Source organism: Rhea pennata, chromosome 13 (genome assembly GCF_028389875.1).
Source record: "Rhea pennata isolate bPtePen1 chromosome 13, bPtePen1.pri, whole genome shotgun sequence".
Taxonomy (NCBI): Eukaryota; Metazoa; Chordata; class Aves; order Rheiformes; family Rheidae; genus Rhea; species Rhea pennata.
The window spans coordinates 18,975,823-18,999,103 of NC_084675.1; the positions used below are offsets into that span (position 1 = coordinate 18,975,823).

The window sequence follows — 23,281 nt, forward strand, 5'->3', positions numbered from 1 at the left end:
TAGTCCTAGCTATAGACTCGGGTGCTGGTCCTTTCTAATTTTGTAGTTTTGTTTTTTGACGTGACCCAGGACGTGAGTCCTGGGTGTAGGCTCTCTTCTGAGGATTTGCATGAACACAGAAAGCCCTTTCTGATATAGCCTTTTCCCTGAATTAAAATCAATGTTTATGGCATTGAGCAGCTTTCCTAAGTAACTTGGGGTGTGACCACAATGTTCCTGCAAACTTCACTGATAGAGTGTACTAATGCCATGTCTCCCTCTTGGCCAGCCAGTCACTGGCATAAACTGCAACAGATCCCTATGTCCCTGCTTGCGCCTGCCCTGAGTCAGAAGGAGATATTGGAGAGAGCGCTCTTTTGGCTTGGTACAAAGCAGTGTGTCACCTTTATAGAGATGAGTAGCTTGCTGACTCCTGGGACCAAAGTGCTGTGGGCTGCACCTCAGACTCCAGTGAACAGAGAGAACTTAACTGAGCTCCTGCGAGACAGCAGAGACTTCTTGACATTTGAGCTCTTTAGAGCAGCTGGTCTTGCGTAGTGCTTTCAGATTGCTGCCTTGTGCCTTTTCATCTCCTCCACAAGGAATGTATAAATGCACCACAGTCACACACATGATAATGTGTTGGTTGCCTGAGTTTGCAAGAGCTGCAAATTTTTTGTTGTTGTTTCTTATATAAATACTAACAGATGTAACCAGTGGACTCCATGAAAGATCAACATGAGTAAGGGAGCATTTGTGTTTAAGATCCGTCTAAATATATCAACACAAATAAACATTTTAACAAGAGGCAGGCCATAACTAGTGTTGGGAGAGTGCTCTGTCCTTTAAAGAGTAAGCGTTCCCCCTCTCCATTTTGTTCTCTGACAGATGCCAAATGTACAGAAAGAGAATTTCAATGGCGGTTTTTGCTGCTGGTGCATATGACTGAATCTCTCGCAGGTTATTTTTCATTTCCCTGGTGCCAGCTCTTTGAGGAAAGCCTTGTTCTATTGTCTTCGGTTAGTTTAATGTCCTTTAGAGTGTAATGGTGTTCAGATAGGGAGGAGAAAAGAGGCAAATGCAGTCTTAAACAGTTATATAACTGTTTATGGAACAATAGTTAAAGAGGATGTGATTCAGTTTTGTGTGCATAAGAGCATAGTACCATTTTTATACCTTAATATATCTAGGATATACAGAAGAGGCTGGCAGATGTGACAACAAACACTATATTGGTGCCTTGCTGTAGAGGTCACTGGATCTTACTGTCTCAAATGGCAGAAGCCACCTGAGCTTAGTTCGGTTGCCTGCATGTAAAATGCTTTGGGAAAAGTTCAGTCATAGAAGTTGCAAGATCCTGGGTACCTCTAAGCAAGACAGCCTTTTATCTTTTCTACTGACTTGTTACGTAAGAAGAGGCAGATGACTGCCTTTTGTGCCTTGGTTTCACTGTCGAAAGAAACGGTGATGATACCTTAACTCATCAGAGTTGCTACCAGGGAAGTTCAGGTGGATCAATAGTGAGACAGACTTTTTTTCTCTGTTATGGATTTATATGCTTTCCCATGTTGTTATGTTATCTCTCTTTGCTTATGTGGTCTTTTGCTGCCATTTAATGAATAAATCCCAGTAAAAACTGACATATTGGAGGTAGAGGAGAAAAAACTCTATAATATTGAGGGCTCCAGCAGAGACTTCTGCACAGCCTTTGCGTCTTGAGGAGATCATCTTGATACAATAGGAAATTATCCTGATTAGCGATAACCGTTTGGGTGGTAGGGAAGAGCGTGTAATTAATTATCTGTATCCATTTCCCAAGTGTTCAACAGATGAGTAGCCTGTAAAAGGTCCTTGCCTGTGTGGTTTTGCCCATATAACTGCAAGAAAAAGAGGTCTGTGTGAGTGTTGCCACACTCTCACTGAAATGAATAACTTCTGGGAGCATTCACTGAGATTTGCTTACTTTCTCCATAGTTGTTTTAATTATTGTATAGAAATATACTTTATACCACGCTGCTGATGCTGAAATCTCTCTTTTTAATTTAAATTAATTTTATTGGTTTTTTTTTTGAGAGAGATAGTAACAACATTCTTTGCTCCATTTGCTGTATCTTGTCCTGAAATTTGGGGAGCAGGGGGGAGGAGGAGCAGAGAGAGAAGCACATCCCGTTTACAACAAGGTTGAAGTGACAGCCACCTCTGAGAGCATCTGCTTTTCTTGGTCACTTCCTGAGAAGAAGCTGCCGGTCTCCGTCATGCCTCCGGTGAGCAACGAGTGCCCTTTGTAAACATACCAGCACTGCCCCAGTTCCATCCTGTCTGAAGGTATGCAAATAGAAGAGACCAAGTGCTGAGATGAATCAGATGTCAGACCTCCCCAGTCATGTATTTCTTCCCTCACTCCTTTCCCCTCTTCCAGGAATCAAGGTTGCCTCTGTTTATCTACACTATACTTATACACTGAAAAAGCCCTGGGCTTCAGTTTCCACTTCAAAGGCAATGCTGGCTGCTGCATTAGAGGTTGAGCCTGATAATTTTGGTTATGAGTGGCTGGTATGTTCCTAAGGCTGAAATTAGTGCTGGTGAAGGAACTGTACAGACAGCTTTGCAGAGTGATGTCATCTGTGCACAGTAAGGGCAGAGGGAGGGAAATCAAAGTTTCTCCGCGGAGTTCTGCCCTTGTGGCAAGACCACCTCTAAGAGACGCCGGGCCAGTCATTGCTGGGCTGCTCCACACAGCCTGTTTGAAAGGACGCTGGTTAGTGCCAAATGTGATGGTGGCTTTTATGCTGTGTCTACTAATAGTTGGATTCAGGAAAAACTGGAGGATTTGATCCTGTAACAAGAGAGAAGAGAGATATATGTTGTATTATCACTACATTGCACTATGAAATCAATAGACTTGCTTACACCTTTCAAGAGAAATCATTTGGAGCAGTGTAACTGGTATGTGCAACTGTATTTTTAGATTTGCAGTGAGGGGTACTGAAAGAAACTGGCAGCTTGGGATTTGGGTTTGGGTGCTGATGCGGTGGCTTGTGCAATAGTACAGCTAGTTAGAGGATCTCTCTAAGTGTAACTGTGCTTGCTCATTCAGTGGTCAGAGTACAGGAAGTTTGTCGTGTTTAAAAAAAAATTTTTTTGGTAAAGTAATAGGTAGGTCATAGGAAATGATGCAACTGTAGCCAATCCCTAGATTTATCCTCCACTTTCTTTTAAAATGCAGCATTTACTTTAAATGTTGTTTAATTACTCAAATCAAAGCATAAATATATATCTTTTATATTTTGAAATAAAAACCACCTTGTCTTATTTTGAATACTTCCTTTGAGAAAAGTGGTCTGGATTTTTAATTACACTTGCCAGCCATGTAAATTACAAAGATAATTGTGTATGTTATCGTTGTCTGACCTAGTTCTACTGTCTTGCCTTTCATCTGTAGATCTTAAGGTGCTTTACAAAGAACATTCCTTCATATTTGATGGGGAACCGGAGGCATAGAGAACTGAGGTGAATATCCATCTCATGGCAGTGGAACTACATGGGCGAGCAAGTTCTTCCAAGTCCAGTGGACTGAGTGGCATTTGTATTTTGCACAAGTGCATGCAGTTACTGATTACTTTCGTTCACACCTATTATATACGGCGTAACTGCATGCCCATCTTTTTCCAGAAAAATTTGTCTTGCACTTTTTTTCTGCTGACTGACTGAATGTTGTACATAATTTCATTCTAAGACTAAAACAAAATAGTTTATGGTTCTGCAGATTGCTGTTACATGTAAACTAGTTGTATATTTTCTGATGACTATTTTTCCCTTAATGCCTCTAATGTCTCCCAGTTTCTTTAGGGTGGGCAGTAGGATAGTAGGAGAGCAAAGACAGTCATGTTGCATTTAATTTTCTGCAGCAATAGCTTAGTTATAATGAGTCTTTTCAAAAAATGACTGGTAAAGTAGTGGTTTCACTGACCTACATATATGTGACATAGGTAAATAATCCCATGCATGGTTAGGCAAGGTTTTGCTTGTCTAAATGCAGAGTAGTCTTTAGCTGCAACACTGTTTTGCAGTATGTAAGCTAATCTTTTTCTGAAATTGAAATTGAAAGAGTTTTTTTTTGGTAGGGTTCAGTGCCATTTGCTCATTGCTGTAAAATGTATCTATTTTAGGTCTGATGAAAGATGTTTGTGTATCTTCTTCCAGAATCAAATCTTTCTGTTCCACAAAACTGGAGTATCAACAATACAGTCTGCCACTACTGCATATCCCATCCCTTGCTCAGTGGGGTCAGCGTGCAAGGTCAGAGGTGCTTTAACATTCCTGGCCGAATTTTTCCTTTGGTCTTCCTTCTAACTTTGCTTCTCACTGTCAATCGATACCAAGTACGGTTGTGCTAGATAGTACATATGGCCAGTCTCTTTTCTACAAAGGAGAATATGTGATGGCTTTGCATTTGCTGTGATCCAACATTTCAAGCACAAAGAACTTAAATGGGGTAGGCAAAGAGCTAGATGACATTGCTTTCCTTCTGTTCACTGATAGCCAGCTGTCGCTTTGCAAAGCCACTGTGTTGTGTCTGTAACGAGCTTTCAGATCGAGAGCAGGAATGGTGTCTCCGGTCCTGGGGGGATATGTTTCTCCCCTGCTTCTCCAACACTATGTCATATACAGTGAAACGTGCTTCGTGCTCTGCCTGTGTGAAATCGGCAGGCACAGTACCCACAGTGTATTGTGTTGTTTAGAACATTCATCTTCTATGTTCCAAGGGCGTAGTATCCTGTACTTAATCAGAAGCTGACACCAGTACAATTTATGGCCTGATTGCAGTTGAATTAGATGAACTGTTAACATTGTTTGAACTCATTTGCCCTTAGTCCTCTTGCTGCTTGGTCAAAACAAGGGGCTCTGTTCCTTGGCATGAGGTGTAGTAAGTGGCCTAGAGAAATATTGGCAGTAGTGGCATGCAGGAGGAGTGAGTTAGATTCCATACGTTCTGGATATTGCTGGTATCTACTCTTTAACATCCAGGCTGCACTCTGACAGCACTGCACTGTTCTTGCACAGAGCTAGTCTCAGCAGCCCTTGCAGGTTTTAAAGAAACATTCTCTGTGCTGGTGAGTGCTTGGACAATTTTGTTCAGGAGGCTTAGGATTAGCTGTGCCTTGTAGGCGATGGAACACATAGGTTAGGTGATTGCTTTCTAAAAACGTCATGTAGTATCACCGTGTGTGATACTACATGGGAACGGTGCTGCTCTTACTTTTGCAAACTTAATTAAGCAGTTTAACAAAACAGACCGGCCTCAGCTGTCATGTGCTACTTTGTGACAAAACATCTGTACTCATGCATTCATTCCTTAAAATGATTTTACTTTGACAGTAGATTCTTCAAGGTTGGGGCAGTGCCTTTCTCATTATTTTGTCTAAATTAAAGCTAAAGCAGCTATCTCTGTGTGACAGCTATCTCCCCCCCCCCCCATATTTGACATACATAGTTTCCTTTGGCAGAGAATGAAAGAAGAGCTCTGAAGAGAAGGCAGATTCTGTATCTAAAACATTTTACAGTGAACCCAAGTAAGAAAGTCTGTGGGTAGCCGGTGGTATAGGCTATGACCTAGGAAAGCGTATGAAACCCAGACTCCATCAAGAGACTTAAAGGTCAAAGCAACCTGTTAAAATCAGCGGGATAGATTGCTGGAAGCTTGGGAAAAGATGCCAGAAATGCAGTATCATGCCGGTCAAACATAGCAGTCAATCAGCAACTTCTCCACTGTCATGCAATTAAAAAGCTTCTGATTTTTCAAATTTGGTTATTCAAGAAGACTGCCTCTTCCCCTGGGCTGTTTTTAGTTGCAGATGTTTGTGCGATTACAGTAGCACTCGTAGTACATTCACTGGCATTGCATTTGCTGAAGTAACCCTTGCTGACCTCTGCTCGGGAAGCACAGCTTGCTGCATGCAAGGTCAGTCTTTATCGAATTTGTATGACCAGCCAAAGATCAGGCAGCTTTTAACACAAAACCTGTGATCAGGGGCTTGTGTTCTGTGAATTGTCTCAGGGAATTTTCTCAGGGAATAAGGAGCAGAAAGTCCAGTTGCTGACATCTGTTAGTTTCTGTAGAAGTAATGAGGGAGCGCGAGCTGCGGAGTTCAGCTCTCCCCTCGCTAGGGCCTGGAAGGCCATGTGAGGGAGGACTCTGTTTAGCTGAAAGTGATTTCATAATCTCTGGTAGGAAGGCAGACCACGTCACTGCAAAGAAACGTTTCCAGAAGTCGCGCATCACAACACTGATACCAGAGTAGTAAATACTTGGTCTCCCTCCACCCTTGGCTGCTTTATTGGCGCAAGCAACCGATATTGCTGGAATGTGGACGTTTGGTGGGTGTGTAAAACGTGCGCGATTTCTCTCTGCACAGGAACTTGCCTCTTGAGTCAAGCACTGGAAGCAGTTATCTGTGTGTTACTGAGATTGTTTCTGTTTTGCTGGCCTTATTTATGGGCAGTGTTACCTGGCTGTTGTTACAGGCTTGCTGATGCCTGAGCTTACTGAGAAAGGAAAAAGCTGACTGGGTGAGGGAAGGGAGCACTTCTGAATGCACAAAGCCAGCTAGCTTTTTTGTATGCCAAATGAAACGAGGGATCTGCTGACCAGAACCAGACTGTTGACCATGTAGGCTTCATCAAGTGAATGAAAAAATCTGTTGCCTTCAGGGAGAGATGGATTGCAGTCATATATAGAAATCTTCTGTTTTCTCTTTGTTCCTGAATGTAAAAATATTGAAAAAAAAAGCATATCTGTGTGTGTTCATATGTTCCTTATTTAAGCACTTTTCTGCAGTTTGGAAATCTCAAAAATAGTATATATCAGGCATCAAGACGATCCGAAGTCAAATTATGCTATCTGGTCTCGTTGTGTTTGTTGAAAATAGCATAAAACATTGAGGAACGGCACAAGCGAGAGTTGGTGAATCAAAACGATGAAAACAGAATTCTATTCCTAAAAATGACTTTTAAAATAAAAAAAATCTAATATTGGATGTCAGAATTCAGAAAAAATGCCTTTATTTAACAAAAATAGTGCTACTGTTTAAGTGTTAGTTTTAAATGCGAAGCAAAGCATGAAACCACAGGCCATGTGTGTGTGTGCAGTGTTGCAAAAGACACAAAAGAGACTGCCAAACACAGCAAACCCAAGCTTTAGAAGTGATCATTCAGAAGGACGCTCCAGAATTACAGAGAAATATAAAAAAGTATGCTGTGCTTTCCCCCCTCCATTCATTTTAGTCGTGTAGAGAGTGGATATTGAACTCCTTTCTTGTGTATTTACCGTCACTATCTCAAGCCTGCATCCTTGTGTACAGGCACGTACTGGTTGGAAGTGGAATCATTTACTGGAATATGTTCATAGAGCTTAGGTTCTCACTGGGTGTTGCTGAAGTTTTCCTTGCTGATTTTAAACAATTGTTCATCTGCACAAATCATGTTCTATAGTTGCTTGTCTTTTGACATTGTAGACATCAAGCTGCAAAGGTTTGTTTTACTGCCAGATAAAATATTGGCACCCTTCATTTCTAATAGTACCTAAAATGAGTGTTAGAGGTTCTAAGCAAGAAGGAATAAGTTCTGATCGTGTTGGAATACAACTGAAATATAAAATCTCATTTACTCTTTGAGAACAAATTAAAAGAAGTTGAGTGGAGCAGGAAAGACAATTCATTTTCTCTTCCCCAGTATTGAAAAAATTATCTTATCATTGATAAGTCTGTGCAGGTACATAATTAATTATTTTGCATGATACAAACATACTATTTTAACAGAAGAGGATTAAAACATTTAGCAGGGGTTATTTTCAGTTCTGTTCCTTGTCATCGTACGGTGTTTTTACACTTTTGTTTTGTGTGAATACCAGTTTTGAACTTACTCAGTGCAGCATTATAGAGTAAGAGCGTGAAGGACCTGCCATTATGTTTGCCAGATCAGTGATTTCAGTTTTTTAGTGTTACTTGTGCTGTTCTGGAATTTAAGGCTTATAGTTCAACAGTGGCCGTAGAAAGGTGTCCTAATTACTTTCTTTTGATAGAAGAGATATTATTCCACGTTTTTGATGACTTCCTGCCAACTTCTGTGAAGGTGCAATTTCTCATCAGTCCCACTGGATTTGCAAATGCACTCTTCCATTTGATAGTGATGTGTGTAGCTAGAAAATAATCAACAATTAGAGGAACGTTCTGATTTGGTTACTTGTTTTCTTTTTTTGACCTTGATTTCACCATTTTTCTGATGGGCTAGCACTGAACTCATCTCTGAATACTGTTTCAGATAAATGTGGTCAAAGAAGAGATTTGTGAAAATGGTCAGGTTCAATTGGTAAGTTTTTGTGTTTTGAGAACTTGCAGATCTTGACTGAGAGCAGCAGAGTGATTGTATGTCCTCTGATGTGATTACTGTTAGATTTGAGTCTCCAGTGCATTACACGGCACTAATTAATATTTTTTAAAAATCTCTTCTAAGAAAAAGTTGTAACATTTCATAGGATATTTCAAGGAATTTTACAACTTAGAGAATTCTGTAGAATGGAAATAAAATGTTGTCTAAGGCTTTTCAGTGAATCTGTAAACTGCAGGATAAATTCTGCTAAAAGCAATTTTATCTCAAAACCCCTACGTTCTGTAAGATTTTTCTATTAAGATCTAAATATGAACATATAGGAATCTATACATAGGTAACATTAAAGGATGCGCACAAAGCTGGCTGACGTAGCAAGTTAGATCAGCAGTGCAGCTTTTGCCACATGAATGTCTGTGTTTTCTGGACATTGATATGGCTGAATTTTGTTACTGGATGACAGGGGGAGATGCAAGGATTTTATTGCATAGTACAGTATTCTGCGCAGTGCAGACACCAGGGTACTTGATTTCTGGGTCTTAGCATCTGATTCATTGTGCTCTAGGTTTTTCTAGGTTTGACTGGGTCGCTCATGGGAACTGGGGAAATGAGGACTCATGTTTTCTTACTAAATATTCAAGTTTCACGTATGGTTTAAATGATATCCCTGCAGCATTTTTGAGCTATGCAGTAGAAAAAGGAAGATGCAGATGTGTGTGCTTTGTATTTTCTATAATGCAGTTGCATGTGACTCAACTCCATTTACCCTACTTTCATATCTACATAAGTGAGCGGGACATCTTTTAGGCTCTTGAATTCTGTCCCTTGTCTGAATTCACATCCTTGATACTTTGCTTTGTAGAGGAGGGCGTTAGTCTTGGTATCTGCTCAAGGCGAAAGTCTCAGCCTCTGACTAGTCACATTTGGCACCACCTGAGACATCTGCCATCCTCACCCTGATCCAATCTGTACTTTTTTTAAAGGTGGGTTGAGGGTTGAGCCGCAGGCACATGCTAATTTCTTTGTCCCCAAATAATGACAGTGCATGTTAATGAATGTCATTAATTAATAAAATGGTTCATGAGAGGACTTGATGATCTCAACAAGTCCCAGCCTCAAGTATAATAGATAAGAAAGCTGCTTATCTTCTGCACCTGACTTGGATAGAAACTGGAGTCATCTCTGAATGGGAGTGGTCTGATGGTTTACATCAAAGATTCTTGCAGAACTGTAATTTCAAAGGCCCTTTAATTAGGTGTTTTAGAGAGCAATTGAGTGATGTAGATTATTAGGGAAAAAACAAACTCCTTAAAATTCAGTCTCTCTCTCTCTCTCTCTATTTTATTTTTTTTAAACCTCCAGAAAGTGTGAACTGGGTCAGAATATTCAGAATGGAGTTGAAGGCTGTAAGAGCATTCAAGTGACTGACGTGGCTATTTATGCTTTTGTGCCTCATAAGGCTGATGGGCAGTTCTCCTAAAGGGCCTTGTCAAGAGCTCTGTATGTTTTTCATGGCAGTGGTGAGTGCCTGTAGCACTTCTTAGGCAGGATAATGCATAGCCATTCTTATTTTGTCCTAGTATTTTTTTTTCTCTGTGGGAAAACAGAAATGGATGTAGTGTTTAGTTAATGACCATAGTTTTTAAGGCCTGAGAAAAAAACATTGAGATTCTCTAATTTGAATTCTTGAAAACAGCATCTAGGGAGTTCTTCATTGACCTGTGGTTTACAGTTTGCTAGCTTTTCATTCAGTTCAAGAAAGTGTGAGGGAATAGATCACAAATTTAGGGCTTGAATCTTAGTTCTTTTTACTCATATGGTGAAGGTGTTTGCAACCACTGGTCACTTGTGTTAAAAGGCCTTTGCAGGATCTGGACTTGTAAAAGACATAAGCATTAAACTGCACCAACAGTTTTCTTAATGACCTGCTCAAATGAGTTACTGAAGGATGGCTTCTTCTATAGGGGCTTAAAAAAAAAAAAAAAAAGTAGAATTATGTCTCACTTTGTCCACATGAGTAAATCCTAATGTGTCAAAAAAAAACCAAAAACAAACAAAAAAAAACAAAACAAAACAAAACAACAAAAAAATTTTTTGATGCTTTACAATGTAGTCTTCATTATTGAATGTGCCAGGGTTTTTATTCGTCCTGAAGACAATACTGTATATGCAGTGCTGCTTTATATGGTCTGCATATATGACTGGATACTTAGAGAGATGTATAATACTTCTAGACTGACAACAAAGTGCTTGGTTTAATGCTAGATTACTTCCAGCATTACATGTGCAGGCTGTATTTCAAGGAGCGCTGCTCGAATTCGGTGACATCTACAGTACATCTGTTGCCACCGCGGCATTATTGCTGCATCGCTGCCTCCCACAGAGGTCACGGCAGCAGGCTGGAACATTGTGTTTCCAGCTCCGTGTAATAACCTCCTGAATGAATGATACACTGGGAAGTAGCTCACCAGATGAAAATATTAATAAAAATAAAACATTAGAGGAGCTGATGACTGGTTGCATTTTCCATGTAACTGGGCATGTAGAGACTGCGTACTTGGAGAGATGTGATTAAAAAGAAAATGGGAGACAGGACAAGAATTTCAGAGGTGTGGTTTGTCTGGCACTGCCTTTTGTGGCTCTACTCATGATACTCTGATATGCACAGGATAGGTTTATAGGCTGCTGCACCTTTTGAAAATACAACACTCTCTTCATGCCTAATCCTTGCATCACATGAATGATTTACAGTGTACCCTTTGATCTATACTTTGAGGAAGGTATCTGCAGAAAGTTACTGGAATTGGCGGTGGGGGTGTTGGGATATGGGTCAAAGTGAAACTTCGAATCAGTACTTCGAGATCGGAATCTAAATTTTTTATTTTGCAAAGGAGGGAATTTAAGTCTGAGGGTTGGAACTTGAAATCTAGATCAGAAAAGTATGTTTCTAAGTTCTCTGAATTTTTGAGTTGGGTTTAGTAATCTTCAAAATTGTTGGAATATTTGGAAATAATGTGTTACAGTTTTATTCTGCAAATATTGGACTTGGTTTTGCTTTATGTTTTACCTCTTTCCAGTAAGAATTGGTAATTTTTTTGTGAGAAAACAAGAAAAGTGATTTGGAATTCAGAGATTAAAGGAAGGTGTAATATATTTCAGAAACAGTAAGCAAAAAGGCCTTTCTCAGCAGGGTGAAGGTTAGAGGAAAAAGAGGGTACTTTATTACGCAAGCTTTATTTCCTTTCCAATAATAATACTTCCCTAAAATGTCTTAATAACTTTTACTAGAAGCTTGCCAATAACTTGGGCCATTTTCAAAGGATAGCCTGGATCCTGTGTCTTATTTTCAGATGCTTTATATTTAACCTGTTTCCTTATCTCTGAGGAAACAATTGGTAAACACTCTCTATATTAAGCATTCTTCTGAAAATTTTACCCGGGAAGGTACAGGTAAGAAAATGAAGCTAGAGCATTCACAGTGCTCAGCTCTTCCTGCTAATTCTGCTCTTGACTGTTTTTCTGATAAGACAGAATTTTCTCCAGAGTTGCGAATGTCATAATAGATCCATGAGATTGTGGTAATGTTGTAGTAATACATAGCCAAGCAGTCAGAAGGAGGAAAGCTGGTATTAATGGTAAATTCATGTATACCTTTTGCTTGGCCATGGTTAATCAGAACTGAATGCATCAAATAAAATGTTAAGGAAATGAAAACTGAGAAATAAATCCACATGCAGCTCAGAGCAGGTGGCTGATTTTTACTTTGAGGCTGGTCTGTTGTGTCATTGCCCTGCTGCTGCTGGAAGAAGTAAAAAAATGTGTAACACGAGTTCTGCATAAGTGGAGAGGGCCTGACTTCTGCAATATAGAATTTTTTCTCTGTCGCCATTATGATTCTGTTTTGCACAGTGGCTGTGTTATACAGCGACATGGTGGTATTTGTGGCTCTGAATTACATAGAGGACAGGAGCAGTTATCCTTTTTCCCATTCCTACCTTGGGTAAAGCTGATGCAAGCAGAAGCAGTCAAAAACCATGATGTGTGTTCAGGTGTAGAGTTCAGACACACCTCAAATCTGGAAGCATTTGGATGCTATTAAAGCCAGAGTGCCATAGACAGGAAGCGAGCCCGTTTTCATCAATACGTGGAGTCTGCGTCGTAACGCTCAGTGGTAGTTGCAAGTCCGCTGTGGTTTGGATTGAGATCTACTGTTAAATGTTAATGTTCTCCAGCAGTGTTGGCTTTCTGATAGCTTTCTGCTGGAAAATCTGAGGCCAGTTTAACTTCAGGCAAACAATTTGGGCAAACAGTTCACTGAAGGCCATTCAGATTTCCTTGGTAGAAATTTCTTGGACTAATAGTAATAGCTGCTCAGTTGTTGAGGTCAAAGTGCTGAAATGGTAAAATTCTCTCACCCTTTCCTCCCTGGGTGGAAAATTTAGTCTACAAAATCGTGGTTACAATATTTAATGTTTTATAAAAATGAGCCATTTCCTTTAGATGCAGTAGATAAATGAATAAAATAATCTTGACAGAGCACAGAGATGTTGCTTTAGAAGTGTGTACAGGAAAGCTGACTTGACAATGTTTTTGAATTTGAAAAAGTAATTGCCAAAGGTGCGAGTGATCCCTGCAGCCAATGCGCCAACACAGCCTGAAGGTCAAGGTTGATAGGAAACGGGAAGGGGAGGGGTGGGGAACGGCAACTGGTGTGCAGGGCTGCTTTGCTGGGGAGATGTTTCTTCACTGATCGTATAACAATACCAAGTGATACTGTACAAGCCATCTCTGTGTTGCCAGGTAGTGTGCCACATAGTGTTTTACATTTAAACTGTAGCATTGTGGTAATCTTCACGGTCTGAGGGGATAAGTAAGGCCAGCTAGATAGGGAGAAGAAATTCAGAAAACACTGATTTTTCTGTCAGCCTGGGAAACACTTTTATTCCTTCTCACTTTCAGAATTGCATCACTAGCTGCTGTCTGGGCAAGCAGCTGTTTTCCCCCAAAACAGCATCACCCTGAGGGACATCTGCATGGTCTGTTGTGCTGTGAGAGCCCTTGCTGGGCTGGGCATCCCTTTGATGGCAGGGCAGGTACTCTGTTTTCTTGCCCATGTGTGAGTTCTGCATCACACATCACAAGATACAAAGCAAGTAAGTGGGTGTGTTTAGCTGAGGACTGAAACAGCTAATTGGAACAGAAAATACTTTTGGAGGAGTAAGGTGGTTTTGTTTTCCAAAAACAGTGTGAAAGAGAAGAGTGCATGATGCATCAACTTCTGCTAAACAAGTCTTCTCTAGAAACGCATCTTTTTGGAGTGCTACTGATCTTGATCCCTGGAGAGAATAAGGAATTTCCTTGGAATTTTCCTCCAGCCTTTAAATAACCGCCCAGCTAAGAGGGTTGGGCAATTTCAGAAGACAACGGTTGTAGGGTTGTTTTTTTAAAGTTTATCTGTTGAGAGGATCGTAATGACACCTTTCCTAATGCTTTATTTTAAGGAGCTTTTATTTAATAATCTTGAAAAACAACTTGCTGGGCTAATAAATACTGTATTGAAACGAGAAATTTGCTGGTTTTATACAACTTCATCCTGCCTGGGCATGTGCTTTTATGATTTTTAGCTAAATATTTAATTCCCTTTTTTTTTTCCTCTTAAGCAAAGAGAAACTGGCACTTTAAATGTCCCTCTGTATTCTTTTGCGTAGTAAAGGAGTTCACAGATATAACTTAGGCTCTAATGGGTGCTTTACTTCCTCTTAACTATGCATCTACCAGTCAACTGACACTTTCCTCAAATATTTGCTGTGATATTTTGCTGCAGTTGCTCTCTCCTTCTCCATTTCCTCGCCATCTCTCTTCCATGGAGTTATGGCACATATTTCAGCTAACCCTCTATTTAAATAGCAACACTCCCTTCCAGTACAAACAGTCAGTCAGTCATTAAACAATGAGGAAGACCAACGGTGAGGGAGGTTATGGGTGGGACCTGGAGTGTGTGTGCACAATTTTGCAGAAGACTTCCTGCTTAAGAAAAGAAAAGGACGCTTTCCGTTAGAGTGGCAAGGTGTAATTCTGTCATGCTGGGAGAGATACAAAATCAAGAGGAAATCACTGCTGCAGACACCAGCGCCAGGATACAATTTAAAATTACCTAGAGGTGACCAAATTATTATTAAAATCAAGACATTTGAAACAAAACACTGGAACTTTAACCATATTTTCCCACCTCCTCCTGTAAGAAAAGGGAAGAAGGAGAAAAGGGGAGGAGACCATCTTTTGGAAGGTGATTGATCCTCAGGAGGTCCCTGTCTTTCTTTCCTAACAATAGAGGGAGTTTAGTGAGATTACCCAACACAGAGCATCTGTAGCTTTTATAAAGACTTCACTATGGTGTCCTTTCTCTTATCTAACATCTGGCCATCAAACTAGCAGAGGTTGGTATTAATAATCTGCTGGGAACTCTAGGCCTACCCATCCTTCATCTGTGAAAAAGAACAGTGGGGGCAAATTCCTCTGCTGGGAATTTGGAAATTTAGCTGGGGTGGCTGCAGTCCCTCTCTTGTACTTGTTCATCGGATTGTGGCATCCTGGAAATGGCAGATTTAAAAGTGCTTTAAAAAGGAAAGAAAAGAAGAAAATCTAAATAGGGACCATCTGACTATATGTCTAACAGTGTTTTGGCTCTACAGGTAAAGTGCACAGAGGTGATAAGTAGTATTGGAAAATGCTTGTTTAAGTGGAGAACACGAACTTAATATATATAGCACATTTATGCTATATTTAGTTTTGCAGTGATGTACTTTCTGGATGTTATAAATAAAATGTAGTAGGAAACAAGCTAGGATGTGCAATGAAGGCAGTGAGATTTGTCAGGATTGCTGAGATCTGTGAGTCAGTTCCTAAATTTCTAATGGGATGTGGCAGATAGGATGACTTGGCTCCTTCACCATTTTAGTGTTTTATATTTAGATCACTTTCAGGTTAAAATTCATACCCACAGGTCATAGACATGGATGTATTACTTCCTTTGCAGCTGCCCTCAGCCTTTTCCATTTGTGAAGCCCTAAAATTTTCCATGAGAAGTACGGCTTCTTGCACAGTGAATGTGACCCTATTGATGACAGACTTGGTTTCTTTCTTTGCCTTTTGTTGACCTAAGAGAAGTAATGAGCCACAGGCCCTTGGAGGCTTGTAAACCAAAAGTAGAAGCCACTGTGTCTGCAAGGACAAAACGCAGTAAAAACATGTAATTGCCATTACCTAAACCAGTAATTTCTAAAAGGTGAGACCGGTTCTGAAAAACACAACAGAAAATTTGCTTATGTCGTAAAGGTATTTCATCAGTATGGCCGTGTTTCAAAATGTTTAGCAGACTGATTATTTTGCAGATGCTAATGTTGCATTTGATATCAGCTGGTCTTTAATTCCTGGCTCTCAGGATTGTCCCTGCTAAAGCTGTCACTAAAGGTGGGCATTCTAGGTTAGTAGAGATGATGCCTGGCTTGGTCTGAGAATCCTTACAGCTCGCCCTTTCTCCCATCTTTGGTTTGCCAGCATTTGATACGTTTCACGGTATGTGGCAAGGCTGACTTACCGAAAGAGAATTGAAAATAGAGAGCAGCCTTGACTCAAGAATGGTTTGTGGATGCAGTTTTGTTTTCTGTCACATCGCAGTTGCTATGGTGACTTAGCAGTGGTCTCTTTAGCAGTCACTAGATGCTGTGTGCTTTGGGCAAAAGTAAGAGATTTTTCAATGTTCCTGTAAGCTGAGCTGTTTCGCAGAAGTGTGTGTATGTGTGTGCACGCACGCATGTATGTAGTCCTCTGCAATGTCCCTGCTACTGTTGTTACTTATTCCTGTTTCCATGAAAAGTTGTGCACCTGCTGTATTATGGCTGGTGGTGTCTCTTCATCAAGTAATTTCAAGAAAGTTGGACAACATACCCATCTGGTCAAGATTATTGAATTTTCCTTCCCCAGAAGGAGTAAACAAGCATCACAGAGTGCAATGGCATATGAAAAGGAATAAAGAACATGAACTGTTCTAAGGAATGGTCTTTCCTATGAATCAGTTATATAATTCTGGAGGATGAGGATGTGTTTGAAGCCGATTCACATGCTTAGGCTCAGGAAATTGGAGTTCTTTTCCAACATTTGTCAGACTTCTAGTATTGCTTAAGGCATGATCAAGAGCGTAATGAGTTTACAGCCTTAATTGAGTTTTTCTTCTTCTTGGTTGGTAACTGGGGGCAAAATGATTAAATGTTCATGGAATGAAATGAAATGCTCATGTAAAAGAAATGTTAAAGTCTCCTAAGTTCGTTAGAAGGCTAATATTCGAAGTTGTGTGCTTTGTTCTCCTTTGATGGTGGGTACTGTGTAATTACAAAGTGTTTGGCAGTCTGCACGATATAGACATACATTCCTAGGTGATGAGCAATCCCTTTTTGTCACTGTGCCCTTTCAGAGCCTTCTCTGAGCTGTGAAACATTTTGCCTCCCACTGAATGCAATGGGGGCTCAAGGCTGCAGCACAAGCTTGGAGAAGGGCTGCTCTGGGCACCAGGCTCCCCACATGGCCAGTGAGTCAGGCGAGTGCCACTGTTAGAAAGTCTTGCTGTACCCAGCAGGTAGCATCAGACATGATTTCTCTCCCCTTCCTACTCCTGCCCACTGGTGTGGGAGCTGCCTTCCCATCAGCGGGTGGTGACTTGGCAGTGGTTGACTGTCTCCATGACAAAGCGTGGTCAGCCTTCAGCTCTGCTGTGGGTCAGGCACACGCCTGGTGGAAGGACTGATCCATCCTCCATGGCAGGGGATGGAAAACAAGAGACAAGTTCTTATGTAGATGCTACATAAGAGAGCTTTTTGGACACCAGCTCTGCAGATGATAAGCATTCAGCACTGCCGGTTGGGTTGTGTTGCTTTGTCATGCTAAGCTTGCCACAAAGAGAAGCAGTTGGGCTACTTAGACAGTGTTGTCTTGATGATGGGCATCTTTACAAGGTCTTCAAGATGCATATCTTATTTTACTCCCCAAAATTCAAATAGTTCTGTAGGAGAAAAGAACTGAGTACTCACAAATGATTCTTCAGGTGGGTCTAACAGTAAAAGAGCAGAATCTATTCATAAAAATATTCTACTGCATTTCAAGTGACATAATTTACAGATTTTTTTCCCACTTATTTGATTCTCCTGTCCTGGTACATGGACAGAAAAGCCAATAAACAGGAATACTTTAAACTTATTTCAGATCTGACTTAATTTGAAGTTCTCTCCTCTGGTTGTGTCTACTGCACTGTTTTCTCAGATTTTGTAATTCTTATGTCCTAATGTTGAGAGCAACATTTTTTTTTTTTTGGTCAGCTCTTTGAACAGTTTTGCCCTGTGCACTTTCTGTAGCTCTGCAGAATTGTTACTTCCACCCTGCTGTGGCCTGGAAAAATTCTTTCTGCAGAGTCTGGAATAATCTGATTCTTACTGGCAGATCTTACATTTTTATCAGTTTTGTAAGGTTAATTAATGCTACCAATGCTACAGCGTCCTCATTGTCTTAAATATTTAGAGAGAAGAAAGATTTATGCATATTTTAGCTGCAAAGCTAGATTGAGTTGAATTTCTAAGTTAAAATCCTAGCTGGTATAGGTCAGCGCAGTTCCCCTGAACTTTGGATGTATGATGATCAGCTCAGCTGGAGATGTGGCCTGTCTCAGTTCAGTGGGGTCATATGTTGAGATTGAACTTTTACTATGAACGTAGGACAATCTCTGTTATGTTTTTGTATACCGAAAAATAAGTCCCTTCCACGTGGTCCCTTGCTTACTCACCCTTTTCACCCATATTTTTCCTACCCTGTGATACACAGAACAAGCAAATTCCCCTGTCTCTTCTTGACTCTCCCCTTTGCAACCTGTGTAATGTCTTACTTATCGGTTGGGGCTAGGAAGGGAATGGTGCTGATGGGCAGGAGAGGGATACAGAAAGTAAGGTGGATTGGATGCAAAAGTTGTTGCAAGGACGCTTAGGATTTCTTGTGTATAGCTTTGGGACAGAGCTGCGTGTGTGTCTGCTATTATTTTTTTTTTCTGTTTTCTTATCACGATAATCTCCATGAGATTAACATTGACTTTAAACCCTTAGAAGTCTTCATGACAAGTGTGCTTGGCAGTAAATTCTTCCGTATCAAGAGAGAGACAAATTGTACTGCGCTGCATATTATGGCATAGTACTACTAATTGCTTAACTTGATAAATGTCTTCTGATAGGGTATATTGTTAATGAACAAAGATGTTAATTGCTGTTATCTGAAATAGCTACATTTGCAGGGGCGTTCTCTGGAGCCATGGATGTCTTCTAAAAGAGATTTATTTCAAATCATCCATTGTTTTTGGCAGTTTCAGAGTCCATTACCTATCAGTGCACTGACTGAATACTCTCCTCCTCCACCAAAGTTTGAAGAACAATCAACTCTTCCTACATGTTATTCAGCAAGAGAGAATCTTATTTGGGTATGCTGAACTTATTTGTAATACAGCACGCTCATCATGGTGGGCTACAGTGACATCCTTTATTCTTGAGAACAACCAAGAGAGAAATAAGCACCTGTTAGTGGAAGAGCGAGAGTCGGGAATAGCCCTCCCCCCCCCCCCCATCTGGAATATATAATTGGGAAAATCAGTCTTTATTGTTATTGTGCTGGTGGGAGTTATGTCAGTCTGTCTAAATATGTTATAATGCAGATAACCCTCTATATTTGTAAAATTCATCTTTTCTAGATGCTTTCTTTGGAAAATATGCAGCTGAAGATTTAATACATTATTATATGAGTAAGTGCTTACAAGCCTCATTAACAATGGACGTCATGTTTATTCTTTCCTTTTAGAATTTCCCATGGAAACAAGTGGGCAGATTTTTGCATTATTGAGTAGTCTGCTGCTGCTGCTGACTTTTCCCAGAAATGCTAAGAGAAAACCAGTTTTACGCGTGAGCATAAATGTTAAGAGCATTCTATTCCCCTAAAATTTAGATTTAGAATAGCTTTTGCTGTGTGGAAAAAATAAAATTGTTTCAAAGCTCCATGGTTAACGGAAGGGAACTTAATGGAACTGAAAAAAGTCAAAATTTTCACTGAGGTTAAAATGTATCTAATTCTCTAATGGAAAAGTTGCATGCTTTGTTAGGAGATTAAAGGCCAAGGTGAAGAGAAGAACGTTTCCTTGACTTAAGGTTTTTGTTTGTTGTAATAAATTTTATTTTCATTTAAAAATCTCCTGCATTTTTTGAGAACATATTCAACAGCAAATAGTCAGATGTTAAAACTGGAACTGTAAAACTGTAAACTCATATACATAGTTTCTTTGGCCAAAGTTTCCTAAGTTATGATTAATTTTGTAGCATGAATAAGAGAAGTGAATTTTCTTGCTTCATTTTAAAGATTTCAGACCTAGTCAAGTAATATAGATCTCCCGTCAAAAATGACAGGCATAATAATAATAAAGATTATTATTTTCTTAAATAAAGCTATTTACAATTGAGTGTGATGTATTACTACTCAAAGATGCTGTGTTTTTTGATTATGAAATGTCTCGTACTAACATTAGATTGAAGCATTCTGGTCCTCACTGCTTATTCCCTTCCCATGATATGCTGTCCCCTAAGTTAGCGTAACCCTTTCTGTGTCCGTGTGACAAATCAGACTGAACCAGCTAAAAAATAAGCTGGCAAAAGTGAAAAAAAAAATAAATAAAATAATTTTTTTAAAGTTCCCTGATCTGCCTAACACCATAGCCAGACAAATATTTGTTCTGGCAGACACAAAGTGGGTGGAGTGTGGAGTAGGATGGAAGGGAGACTGCTACATAAAATGTAAAACTAGTATTAATGCCAAACGCTTCATAGTAAACCACCCAGGATTGGTCTCACATTTTTATTTTTTAAGGTATTTTCAAATGTCCAGATCCCTCTGGTCATAGATGTTCTTATGATTTGAATTTCCCATGGAGCAACCTTTTAGGGGAGAATGCATCTTCTAGGGATATATGCAAGCTGGACCTACTGGAAAGCAAGAACTTTCGGCACTCACACTGCTTATTTATCAGCCAGAGTGATTCACAACTGATTGACATTCACATACCTGAATGTCAAAATAGCCTGTGTTTGAAGAGGAACCAATGACTCAGGCTGTGGTTTTACCTCCGTCCATTTCCCGATAAAGGGCTGAACTGCGCTTGGTTTTGTGAAAGCAGTAGGGGAACCCCGCTCTTTTTGCGTCTCTGTGCAAGGATTAGGTAAAGGACAGCGTTATGATCTTTATGTCTCTGTGTGGAGCATCTTTTTGGAGCTTCTCACTGTCCTACGTGGTGCTGCGTAGGAAAGAATGAAGGCTTTGCTGTTACTAAAGTGGGTTCAATAACAGAGTTCCCATGAGGTCTAGGAAGTCTCATGTCTGAGCACAGCTCTGTTTCAGTATTTCTTTAAAGCATTTTTGCGCAACCCTAATGTGGGAATATGGTTTTTGCTGTTTAACAGCATCTAAAAGCACCATTTTGGGGAGCTTTGCAGAATAATAAATCACTTAGCTTTAGCCTCTTTCGGGTGCCTAGTAGAGGTGAAACTGTCTATAACATACGTTTCAAGCTTGAAATCACCTGCTCTGAAAATACTTCACTTTCTAGAACATGATGTTTTTAATGAAAGTAGAAGTAATACATATTGCATGATTTTTAGGGATTAAAATAGATTTGGGCTATTCTCTTTCATGTGAGATAGCAAAGCAAACAGAATTGTAGTAAAGTTTTGTGCGAGGTGCGACTGTGTTGTAGATAACTAAGCCTTGACTAGCTAGGTAGACTATGGAGTTGGGATCATATGAGTGCTATATAAACTACCCTATTGAAATAATGCTTTAATTTGGAGAAATTAACCATCTATATAGTTTTATGTTACAATTTAGGTAGTACTCTCATCCTCTAACAGGAAGATAGCAGAATTCTGTATTATTCTCATTCTCTCTAAAGAAAAAAACTGTTCTATGAGAACCAGTTTATGCAGTATTTAGCCCCTTTGTTATAGGGCTACAGAGCTGCAATTGAACGGGATCAGTTATCTTTAAGGATGTTTAAATGGGCAGTTTAAGGTGTAGAAGAGGGTTCCCTTGGGAACAAATTCAGTGAGAATTCTTCAGATCCTCTTTGAAGTTAATGGAGGTATTAAGGGTAGTCAGCATCTTGTTAAGAGAGAAATTTAAATTGCTTTGATTCATTTCATTTTACCTGTGCATCTGCTAGTCCTGCATTTCTCCCTTCTCCAGTCTCTCAGAGCATGTTTTTGATAAGTTTGCCTCCTGAGCATACTAGATTTTATACTGGCTGTTTTCATGTTTCTCCCTGAGTGTTGTAATGCTGATTACCAAAGGATCTCGGGCCTTTGGCTTCCTGTGAGAACAAGATAATTACTCTCCAGTAGGCAAAGCATGACGTACAGTATCAGCATTAAGCCACTGGGATTCCAGTCACTAGTGTAGAACAATATTGTGGGTAAATGAATAAGCAGAAGTTTATCATACTTCCTGCATAACAAGTTTTTTGTTAAAGCAACAGTGAAAATCGTTTTCAGCAACGGCTAGCATAAGGTGAACACCTCCCCAATTCCTAGACTTGTTTATTTTTTTCTTACTGAGAAGACAACTGACTCTTTTGCTGCAGCAAATTTTTATTATAGGACCATCAATAGCGTTTTGGCAGTGGCTGTTTATGGCCCTGTGAACACAGAAAGTGTATTACTTAAGAGTATGACTTCCAGATGCACCACCTACTTAACTTATGGAAGAAAGTTGTACCAATACAAAGTAGAGACGTTCCAAAAGCAATTTGCTTATTTTGCACTCGCCCCCGGGAATCCTGTGTTGTGATTCTAGGAGCTGACCCTGTTTGCCCCTGAGGCAGATGTGCTTTCTCCCTTTTCTTCCTCGTTGCAAGGCTGTCAGTTAAAAAAAACTGTTTTGTAAGGGACGGTGGGACTAAGTTTTAGAAGTTTAAGTTAGAAGTAAAGCGTAGCAGAAAATAATTCATAAATATAATGAATTCTCTCCTCCTGCAAAAAAAAATGGCCAATGTGAGGGCTTATCCACATAGCAGGATTAATCAGCGTTTTTGTGCTAGCTATAGCAATACAAATGGCTTTGTTTATGTTATAACAAAGCAAAATAAATGAAGTCTTCGAGGACCTCTGTTAAGTATGGGAATTACTTAAAAAGCATAAAGATTTGTGTCTGCAGATGCATACTCAGTAGATACACAGCTGTATCACTGTGTGTATGCATTGGTGTAGAGAACATAAAATTATGTGTGCTTGCACATGAGCATGTGTATTTCGAAGATAATGGTACAAAAACCCTTCTATAATGCCTAAGAATTATGGGGATACTGGTAAGGAGTTTCATGTTTAGTTTTGTTTTCTTGCTACTCTCAATTTACATTGTGCATGTAACTGCAATGTGTAGTTACTTATTTATGTTTTATTTGTGACTTTTTACTTGAAATCGAGCATCAGCACTCTCTGCAGAAAACTGGTACTTATCTATGAGCTGAGATGAGTAGGTTGGTTACTCTGTTTTGGTTGAGTTTGAAAGCCAAAGGCTGAATTTCAGAGTCCCAAGAACCGTTGTCAAATGCAGCAATCTAGATTTTCATGATGTGCTTGATCACCTTTGGAGACAGAGAGAAGAACAAGAATGTATGGAATAAAACTATCTTCATATAATGTACTGCTGTTCTGTCTGTATGACTGAGATATTTCTTCCCGCATGTGATTGCATATGCATGGCCAGAAGCATTCATATCTCTGTTTAACTACTGATTTTTGGTCTAAAACAATAGCAAAAAATTCAGTCTGTGAAATTTCAGTATTCCAGGCAC

At 39.8% G+C, this 23,281-nt stretch overlaps 1 protein-coding gene across 2 annotated transcripts in view; it reads left to right on the forward strand.

The window, feature by feature from the left end:
• The window catches only part of CMIP (c-Maf inducing protein), a 139,400-nt gene that overhangs the window by 49,966 nt on the left and 66,153 nt on the right, over nucleotides 1-23,281 (forward strand). The window lies entirely within an intron of this gene.